At 42.5% G+C, this 11262-nt stretch overlaps 1 protein-coding gene across 2 annotated transcripts in view; it reads right to left on the reverse strand.

The window, feature by feature from the left end:
* MTFR1 (mitochondrial fission regulator 1) overlaps nucleotides 1-7918 on the reverse strand; it is a 59074-nt gene extending 51156 nt beyond the window's left edge. For both annotated transcript variants that reach the window (XM_010848482.1, XM_010848481.1), the window contains exon 1: nucleotides 7836-7918. The gene's annotated coding sequence lies outside the window, so the exon portion shown is untranslated. The remainder of the gene's footprint in view (nucleotides 1-7835) is intronic.
* Nucleotides 7919-11262: the final 3344 nt, after the last annotated feature.

An 11262-nucleotide genomic window follows, 5' to 3' on the forward strand; every position in this document is an offset into this window, starting at 1 on the left:
AAATTTTTTTTAAATTAACTATTTGAAAGCATCAGAGAACTATCAAGGCAGAGAAATATCACCAAGCCAACAGTTGGTGCTTTGATAAAAGTAGTAAAAAGAATTGACCTCTAAATGAGATTTACTGAGGAGAGAAAAGGCACATGTTACCAGTAACAGGAATGAAAAAGGGGACATCACTATAGCTCTTAAAGGCATGCAGAAAATCACAAAAGGCAAAACAAACCCGTAGTGTAGGGTGTTACCATGGTGGTTACCTTTGCATGGGATGGGTAACAGCAGCAAGGCAGCAAAAGGAGTTTTCCAGAGGGTGGGCAACTTTCTAGTTCTTAAGCTGGGTGGTCACTGCATGGATGTTTGCTTTGTGATCATATATTGAGCTGTATTATTTATGTTTATCCATCTTCCTGTGTTACACTGTGTGTTACACTTCATAATAAAAAGTTTAAAAAAGATGGCTAAAAATCAGGCTGCACTTTGTTTTGATTGGTTTGTTTCGTTTGGTTCTGTGTAAAATTTGACTTCTAGAATTATATGATGATAGTATAGGCTTAGAATCTACTCTGGCTAGACTAGACATAGAAATACAATGCAGTACTACAGCGGGGTTAGGGGGAGGATGAGAGCTGGTAGAAGAGAAAATCAAAACTGAATGAGAAATAGATAAACACTGAAAACAGGCTTTCTTTTCCCTCCACAAATACTACAAAAATATACAGTAGCACACAGGTAGACCAATTAAAAGTGAAGTGAAAGTGAAAAATCACTCAGTCTTGTCCGACTCTTTGCAACTCCCATGGACTGTACAGTTCAGTTGCTCAGTCATGTCCAACTATTTGCGACCCCATGAACCGCAGCATGCCTAGCCTCCCTGTCCATCACCAACTCCTGGAGTTCACCCAAACCCATGTCCATTGAGTCGGTGATGCCATCCAACCACCTCATCCTCTGTCATCCCCTTCTCCTCCTGCCCTCAATCTTTCCCAGCATCAGGGTCTTTTCAAAAGAGTCAGCTCTTCACATCAGGTGGCCAAAGTATTGGAGTTTCAGCTTCAATATCAGTCCTTCCAATGAACACCCAGGACTGATCTCCTTTAGGATGGGATGGATCTCCTCGCAGTCCAAGGGACTCTCAAGTCTTCTCCAACACCACAGTTTAAAAACATCAATTCTTCGGCACTCAGCTTTCTTTATAGTCCAACTCTCACATCCATACATGACCACTGGAAAAACCATAGGCTTGACTAGACAGACCTTTGTTTTCAAAGTAATGTCTCTTCTTTTTAATATGCTGCCTAGGTTGGTTATAACTTTCCTTCCAAGGAGTAAGCATCTTTTAATTTCATGGCTGCAATCACCATCTGCAGTGATTTTGGAGCCCAGAAAAATAAAGTCAGCCACTGTTTCCCCATCTATTTCCCATGAAGTGATGGAATTCTCCAGGCCAGAATACTGGAGTGGGTAGCCTTTCCCTTATCCAGGGGATCTTCCCAACCCAGGGATCAAACCCAGGTCTCCCACATTGCAGGCAGATTCTTTACCAGCTGAGCCACAAGGGAAGCCCAAGAATACTGGAGTGGGTAACCTATCTCTTCTCTAGCGGATCTTCCCGACCCAGGAATGGAACCAGGGTCTCCTGCAATACAGGGGAATTCTTTACCAACTGACCTATTAGGGAAGCCCACAATCAAATCAAATAAAATTGTTTCAACTAATGCAGTGTATGTTTTTGAGATAGTTTTAAAAAGTTATTAGCAATAGCTTCACAAGAAACCTGCTAGCAGGAATAACAAAGTTGTCAGTAAATTTAAAATGCTACAAACTTTAAAAGCTACAAGAGTACATGGAGTTTATTTTTATAAGATCTTTGTGAACTATTCACAGAAATGGCCACTTAATTATCTTTACAATGTAACAGAAGAGTGTGACCACTTTATACTGGGAGTCTAAAAAGATTAACAGAACATTCTTAGTTACTGGATTGGCTAAATTACTGGAATGATGTTTCCTTTTTTTCAGAAAACTTACTAAGAAGTCAGGTAAACCAAATCAGTGTACCCCAAAGGGCAATCTACATTCTGGGTACAAACAATGATGCAAAAGAAAAACAAGGGCCATGAAGTAAAAAACAAAAACTTAATCAACTTAAAATTATTGTCCTTTATTTTGATGGGAATTCCTTGGCAGTCCAAAGGTTAGAACTCTGTTTTCACTGTCATGCCCTCAGTTCAATCCCTGGTTGGGGAACTAGGATCCCGCAAGTTATGCAGGGCACCACCCCCCAAAAAAAGTTACTGTCCTTTGAGAACATATCCTTATGTTTCTAGTGTGAAAATGTTTTTTCTTTTAGGACACGGGGACAGTAGATGAATGTTATTTGCTTTTTTTTTTTTAATGCGTATTGAGCTTCCCTGGTGGCTCAGAGGTAAAGAATCACCTGCCAGTGCAGGAGACAAAGGTTCGATCCCTGGTTTAGGAAGATCCCACATACCGCAGAGCAACTAAGCCTGTGCACCACAACTACTAAGCCAGCACTTGGGCACCCAGGAGCCACAACTACTGAGCCCACTTGCCACAACTGTAGCTTCTGTGCCCTAGAGCCTGCGCTCCACAAGGACAGAAGCCACTGCAATGAGAAGCCCGAGTACCACAATGAAGAGGAGCCCTCTTCCACTTGCTGCAATGACAGAAAAGCATGCCCAGCAACCCAGCACAGCCAAAATTAAATAACTAAATATTGTTAAATTAAAAAATATATAAAATGCTTGTGTGTGCATGTTAATTCACTTCAGTCATGTCTGACTCTTTGCAATCCTATGGACTGCAGCCCACCAGGCTCCTCTGTCCACGAATTCTCCAGGCAAGAACACTGGAGTGGGTTACCATGCCCTCTTCCAGGGGATATTCCCAACTCGGGAATCAAACCTGTATCTCTTGTCTCCTGCATTTGCAGGAGGGTTCTTTACCACTAGAGCCACCTGGGAAGCCCCACCCCCCCCCAAAATGTTTATTTACCATAATAAAAAGTTGTCTACCATATGTCAACAACCTACCCTACTTTCTAGAAATTAAACTTGAAATTCAAGTCTAGTGACCACAGCTATAGATTTCACATCAGTCTGGGCTGAGACTTTAAATCAGAACACTTTACCACACTACTGAGTAATGACATAGTATTCGACCTATGCGTATGGAATTTACTGGCAGTATTTTAGAACTAATATTCTATACTAGTCATACAACATTAAATATACTGCTACATTCCCAGTACCCAACACAGAATCTGACATAAGTTTAACTTTTTTCAGTCCACAATAAATCTCATGACCTGTACTACATCTCTCAACAACAATCTATTTAGATAAGAAGCCTAAGAACATTACCTAATTAAAACTCGATGAAAGTTCTTTCAAATTAAAAGAGCTTTAGATATGAAACTAAACTTTTGAGGGACATTTTCACTACATTTTTAGAGGATGACTTTCTCTCCTTATGTTATAAAAGAGGTTAGAGGTAATTGTATGTTTCCATTTGAATTAAAGATGTGTCATTTTCATGTAACTCTGAGATATAACCCTATTGTGAATGACACAGGAATTTCCTTAAAGTGTTATTTTAAGCATTCCCATGCAAATGAATTAAGTATTCTGGCATCAGTTTTAAAACAATCTTTTGAAAAAACTGCCCAAGTATCTTAAGTGGTCCTGGACACCAGTAGAAACAAACACTCACATTACTTGGAAGTCAATAATATTTTTCACTAATTAAAATTGCTTCCTTGGGCCAAGCAAATTGATGAGAATTCATTATAAAGGTGATTTTGATAAGCTGTGTAATAATTACTGTCCTCTACATATTATGTATATATAAAATTGCCTTATGGAAAAAGTCAATAAATCATACTTTTTAAATTAAAGGTGTTTAGTTGTTTTTTTTAAATTAACAGTATTTTTTACTTTTTATTGAAATATAGTTAATTTACAATGTTGTGTCAGTTTCAAAAAAGACCCTGCATTTTTAAAAGCTAGTAAGAGTAGTTGCGACCCCATAGACTGTAGCTCACCAGGCTCCTCTGTCTATGGAATTCTCTAGGCAAGAATATTGGAGTGGGTTGCCATTCCCTTCTCCAGGGGATCTTCCCAATCTAGGGATTAAACCCAAGTCTCCTGCCTTGCAGACAGGTTCTTTACCACTGCGCCATGAGGGAAGCCTAGTTACTGAAATACTAGTTGTAGAAGAGAAACTCTAGAAGCAAACTAAATGTCCACCAATAAGGAAATAGTTAAATTCAACATACCCATTCTAAGTTTATGGCCATTAAAACAAAAGAAAGGATATCTGATAAACATCTAAATGACTAACATATATGTGATTCTGTTTTAAAAAATAAAGCATAGAAATGGTGGTGAAATATTTTATGCACACGCATATACAGAAGAAAAGATCTGAAAAGATACCAAAGCTTAATATTGTCTGTCTGAGGTGAGGTGATGGAGTTCTCCATCTTTCTTCTGTACCATTACACAGTGAGATTATAGTGCCACATTTTGTTGCTTAAACTAAGTGGTGAAATTTGTATCAACAGTATACAATAAACATATAAAAGAAAAGATGAACAGTTGAGTTGTCAATGATTCAAAAAGTAGCCATACACTAATAATACTCATCACCAAGATTACCCAAGAAAACAAAGGAGTAGAAACTGAAGTTTACCTGGACTTTGGAACCTACTGCACCACACTGTCTCTTACTATTTTACAGACTATTTTTTTCCTCCATTTCTTTCCTTATGTCCATAAATTCACCAGTTAAACCAAAATCTATTTCCTTTATATGTGTGTGCTTAGTCACTCAGCATATTACGGCAGCCCCGGAAAATTAATACACTGTGAGTCTTGCTTTATTGCCAGACTCACTTAGAGCATGAACTCCCCCTCCCTGCACAGCACTAGACAGAATGTGTATCAGCCTTCCTTGTGCCATTTTGTATTGCCTTGAGTTCCTTCTTCCTGAAATTGAACAGGGCTCATGGATATTTCTTGTTGTTGAGTTGCTTTAAGTTGTGTCCAACTCTTTGCAGCCCCAGGATCTGTAGCCCACCAATTTCCTTTGTCCTTCAGTTTTCCAGGCAAGAATACTGAAGCGGGTTACCATTTCCTACTCCAGGGGATCCTCCCAACCCAGACATTGAACCCACATCTCTTTCATTGTCAGGTGGATTCTTTGCCGCTAGAGAGACCTGGAAAGCCCATTTCTTTTATATTCACCAGGTCAAATCACTAATTGTTTCCACGTCTCAGGTGAAGCCATTTTTGACAGAGCCAGCGCATTATATTCCTAGGAGACTGTGATCATGTCACTTCTTTGCTCAAAATTCAAGTTTCTTAAATTTGGCACTCAAGTTCCTTCATGTGTGAATTTAACCTTACTTTTAGACTTTTGAATTACTCCCCTACAGTAGGAATCCTAAACTCCAACTCAGCAGGTCTTCTCTACTGTCCTCTGAATAAGCCCAGCTGTCTCTCTCTCTAGTCCTTACTCTAAAACTATCGGGTTGGCCAAAAAGTTCGTTTGGGTTTTTCCAAAGGCTGTTACAGAAAAACCCAGAACAAAGTTTTCAGCCAACTCAATACTTGGATGAGGATAAGAAACAGTGTAAAACTGAGAAGATGAGGGACACATATTAAAGTATCCAGTATATATAGCAAGTATATGCTAACTGCCAAAAGAGATAGAGACTATTCCTTGATATATTTTTTTCCCTTTTCATTTCCCCTTTAACTGGCCATATCTATAGAGAAAATTTTTAGTTTTATTTATTGAACTACACTTGCATACTTTGCTCATAACTTTAAAACCAACTGTTCAGTTCAGTCGCTCAGTCGACCCCATGAACCGCAGCACGCCAGGCCTCCCTGTCCATCACCAACTCCCAGAGTTCACTCAAAATCATGTCCATTGGGTCAGCGATGCCATCCAGCCATCTCATCCTCTGTCGTCCCTTTCTCCTCCTGCCCCCAATCTCTCCCAGCATCAGAGTCTTTTCCAATGAGTCAACTCTTTGCATGAGGTGGCCAAAGTATTGGAGTTTCAGCTTCAGCATCAGTCCTTCCAATGAACACCCAGGACTGATCTCCTTTAGAATGGACTGGTTGGATCTCCTTGTAGTCCAAGGGACTCTCAAAACCAATTGTGTTAACCTTTTATTGTTTCAAAGGGACAAAAAATACCTATCTTACTATTGTATTCAAAATATCCAGGTGTGGTTTTTTTCCCATTATGGATTTGTAGCCCAACAGAAATTTCCACAGCAGTTAGGTTTACTCCACAATTTCTTGGGACATTCAATTATGGTTAAAAGAGCAAGAATTTTGCAGTGACCTGGATCAGCAAGCTAAATTACAGCCCCCTGCTTCATACATAGAGCTTCCCAGGTGGCTCAGCAATCAAGAATCCTCCTGGGTTCCATCCCTGGAGAAGGAAATGGCAACCCACTCCAGTATCCTTAACCTGTGAAAACTTACAGAGGAGTCTGGCGGGCTACATACAGTCCATAGGGTCGCAAAAGAGTTGGACACAACTTAGGGACTAAACATCAACGACAAGCTTCTTACATCAGCCTGACCTCAGGCAAACTGCTTAACCTCTCTAAACCTCTTTTCCTGCTCACCTGTAAAATGGGATAATACCCATCAATACTTCATACAGCTGTTGTAAAAGTTAATGAACTAACAGCTGAAAACACTTTCACAATGCTTCATACACATCAAGGACTCGGTAAATATAAAATTATCAATACTAAAACAAAATTTATTGAATAAAAATCAAATATTACTACCACTCAAATGCAGTAAAGCTACAGACAAAACTAGATTATTTGGCACCTTTGTTTTCAGTGATTTCGAAAGCCTGAGCACCAGGTAATGAGACAGCACCGTTGGAAAATTGCCCACATTCTCCTAACGCAAAATGCATTAGCGCCGTCTACGCCTTAAAGCGTGCCTTATTTTACTCAATCTCTCTGGGAAGCACATGATTGGAAAAGGATGACTATTGATCCTAAGAAATAAGGAAGAGAGATAAAGTGATATGTCTCAGATACACGTCAAAATAATCTGTGGAGAGGGACAAGCCTAGCCATTTATTGATACTTGTTGAAACTGGGTGATGGGTACACCGAGTTCTTTACGCTAGTCTCTCGACCAGGTTTCCATAATATAACGTGCTTTTAAATGTTAAAAGGTCGATTCTTTCCCTTCCACCCCTACCTTTGGGACTAATGTAAGTCCTGGTCAAGAACACACAGTGGGAAAGTCCAAGCAGGCGAAAAGTGAAAACAGTAAAAAGCCGGTCAGCTGAGTTGGTTAAGCCACCGAGCCGCTCGGGAGGTGTGCTGCCCTCTCCGGACGCCCGAGGCCTGGGGGGGAGGTGCGCCCGCCGATCCCGGGGGACGCGCAACACCCACGGGAACCGCCGCCAAGGGCCTTCCGGACACCGGACCGAAGACGGATGAAGGCAGGGGGCAGCCGTGGGGGTGACTGGGCGGGTGGGGGAGCCCCAGCCCTCGGGGCTAGTCGGCCGAAGTCCCTCCGCTCCGCCGAAGCGCCAGCCCCACCCAAGCCCTCAGCCACCCGGCGGCCCCAGAACCTCTCCCATCAGCCGCGGCGCAGGCACCCAACCGGCCGGCGGAACCCGCCCTCATCCCGGCAACTCCGAACCGCGCTCCTTCAGCTCCCACGCTGACTGTCACCAGGGCTCCCCACCACCATCGGGCCCGGGGGCACCTCCTCGACCCCCAAGCCAACCGCTCTACAGAGCCGCCAGCCCCACTTTACCTCGGCCGCGCGGAAGCCAGGAGCCTGCTCCGGCAACTCAGGCTTGAAGCTAGGCTGTCCCGGGGCGTTGCTGACAATCACCCAGTCTCCGCCCCGAGCACCGGCCAGCCTGACCAATCAGCGCCTAACCCGAAGGCGGGCACTGAGAGCCCGGAGCGGAAGGCGAGGTGACGGCGGGACGCTCCTGGGACGGCCTTTCTCAGTGTGCGCACGCGCGGGGCTCGACCAGCGAGTGCGCTTTCTTGTGAACCTGGCTTTTTGTCTTCACTTCTTGCGCTGCGAAGTGCTTTGTAAACTTCAAGCTCTAGGTGTGTAGGAAGACCCACATTCTGATTGTGGCCACAAATGTGGATGACCTTGAAAGAAGCTGTGAATCTTAAGCCCATATTAAGCTAACAGATGTTGAGCTCTTTCTTATCGCGCTGTGGGGACGTGTCCTCACCCAGCCTATGTTGTGCCTTCGTATCTTGGGTGTGTTTGTCTTTAGGGGAAGTGAGGGTGTGGGGTTATACAAAGTGCCTGATGGATGAGGATTTTACTGTCTTCAGTTCCAGCATCTTAGTCTGATTCATTGGGACAGGTGTGTTTTCAATAGTTGAATATCCTAGGACACTGGATTTCAAATCATTGTCATGAAAATAGCATTATGTTTATAGCTAACAATATATTAAGCTTGGTAACCTGTGTAGGACTGATAAAAGATTCATTTGTAGAATGAGAAAGCTGTCTATTTCTGTGTGAGCTTTTAAGAGGCTGTTGGTGATTAGCTGTTTCTCTTACCCTCCCATTGTAATTGACCCCAGAGGTCAGTCATCAGAGCTTTGATGTTCTTATCACGGGTGCCGGAGTCTCTCCCTGGCGAGGGCTTCCCTCCTTCAACAAGAGCATCAATTCACTTACTCAACAAGGGATTGTTGGGGGCCCACTGTGACAGTACAAAGATTTTTAAAAGCTTTGAACCACACCCTCAGTGAACCTACAGGCTAACTACACACTTAACTTATGTAACCAGATGTTATAATGGAGACATGGAGGGGGCCTGGAAGACCTACCTAAACCTGCCCTGGGTTCTCGGGGAGACCAACAGAGAGGACTGAATGCTTGAAAGAGCAGGAGCACCTGAGCTAAAGGGGCAGGGGGCAAGCTTTGCACCATTTCTGACAGCGTTCACCTGTTTCCTCTAAGATCTTTCCAGGGTGAATTTAGTGCTAAGCTAATAAATTTTGAGGGTTTCCTTGGTGGCCTAGTTGTAAAGCGTCCACCTGCCAATGCAGGAGATGCGGGTTTGATTCCTGAGTGGGGAAGTTCCCCTGGAGATCGGAATGGGAACCCACTCCAGTATTCTTACCTGGAAAATCCTAAGGACAGAGGAGCCTGACGGGCTACATACAGTCCACGGGGTTGCAAAAGAGTTGGACATGACTTAGCGACTAAACGACGACGACAAATGAAGCTTCTGCCGAAACCCCGTGACTTGGCTCTTTCCAAGGCCCAAGGAGGGCATCTAGCACTGAGTTCACATGATCATATGTACTTTCAACTCTTTCAAAGGAAGATGTCTTAAAGACTTCCTCAGCGGGGATTGGTTAAGACTTTTTTCCATTCCAATTTCCTTTCATTCACACTTGGCTTCATCCTGGATGCAGTGCAGTGGCTCTGGGCATTTAGGGAATCTGGGTGAGGGGAAAAGATGAATTTGAGTCACTTTGTTGGAATGGCTTCCAGGAAAGCTCCTAACCATTCTTTATTCCGTCTCATAAATGGATGTGTCCAGTGGGACCTGCCATTAGAAGTATGTAGCTGATGGAAGACAAAGAGGGTTTGAAGTGTGCTCAGCCAGAAGCTAATTCTAGGGGGAAATGCTGCAGTCATCACATTTTCAAAATTATAAGCAGAGTGCTTTATTTTTTGTTTTTAATCAACTTTATTTTGGAATAACTTTAGATTTACAGAAAGGTTACAAAGATAGTACAAAAAGTTTCTGTGTGCTCCTCACCCAGTTTTTCCTAAGGCTAACATCTTACATTATCATAAAATATTTATAAAACTGAGGAGCCAACACTGGTACAAATTCCAGACTTATTTCAGATTTTACTAACTCTTTTTCTGTCCCAGAATTCAATCCAAAGTGCCACATTACATTTAGTCGTCATGTCTTTTTAGGCTCCCCGGTCTGTTTCTCAATCTTTCCTTGTTTTTCATAACCTTGCTATGACCATGACAGTTTTGAGGAATCTGGTCAGATATTTTTTAAAATGTTCCTCAATTTGAATTTGTTGATTGTTTCTTTTTTTTTTTTTAACCTCGTGATTAGACTGGGATTATAAGCTTTGGGAAAAATATCATATGGATTAGATGCTCTTCACATCATATCATATGAGGGGTCCATGATGACTTAATTATGCTGATGTTAAATTAACCCTGACCACCTAGACCGAAGTAGTATTTGCTAGTGTCAACACTGTAAAGTAGCATTCCACACCCCCCCCCACCCCCGCCACCTTCCCGTATTGTCTGGAAGTAAGTCACAAAATCCAACCCACACTGAAGGAGAGCAGGAGATTAAGCTCCACCTCCTGGAGTAGAATATTATCGGGAATTATGTTATCGGAAATTTTTCTGTAAAGAAGATTCATCTCTTCCTCCTTCCCCCACTTATTTATATCCAATCATTTATTATAAATATGCATATATATATTTATTTTATACTTCAGTTTATATTTTATATTATGATTTTAATTTTTGTTGGGGGCCAGAGTGAGGTACTCCGCCCGTGGCAAAGGTCATGAGGAAGGAGGCTTGACATATGCAAAGGCGGGATCGAGCCTCAGGAGTCCCCCTGGAAATCCTCAAGCATCTACCCCCAAAACCAGAGTCTGCCTACTTTCTGCTTTGTGCTCTCACCTACACCTCTGACTTTATGGGGGCGGGGGGCGGTCCCCCACTACCTGTCTCTGAAAAAAGAGTTAACTTATAGCTCCAGTTAATAAAGTTCCTGGGTGTGATAGTGTTTCAACTTACAAACTCCTTTGGAAGTCCTCTAGCCTGCCTGAATAGGTTCTTCTGGCCACATGTGATTGCTCAGAGCCTCCCAACTGTGAGAGGCATGAGATGTTCTAAACTGTCTAAATACAGATTCCTTTGAGCAGTTAAAAGATTGATTAGAAATTGTACTGGTGAAGGGTTTTTCACTTGTTGGGCCAATGTTTGCTGCTAAGTCTCCATATCCCTTACCTGCTGTGTCCCTGGCAGTGTATTGATTAATATAATTGGTGTAAGTAGTAGCTTTAATGTTTGTAACCTTGGACCCTTGAGTTAATTCTTTTCTTGATTGAGCCCACCACACCTTTGCCCTATAGGAATGCAACTTTATCTAATGCTTTTGGAGGGTGGCTCCTGACTTTGGAATAATCACCTTTAGAGAAAA

The sequence above is a fragment of the Bison bison genome, unplaced genomic scaffold (genome assembly GCF_000754665.1).
Source record: "Bison bison bison isolate TAMUID 2011002044 unplaced genomic scaffold, Bison_UMD1.0 scf7180017864267, whole genome shotgun sequence".
Taxonomy (NCBI): Eukaryota; Metazoa; Chordata; class Mammalia; order Artiodactyla; family Bovidae; genus Bison; species Bison bison.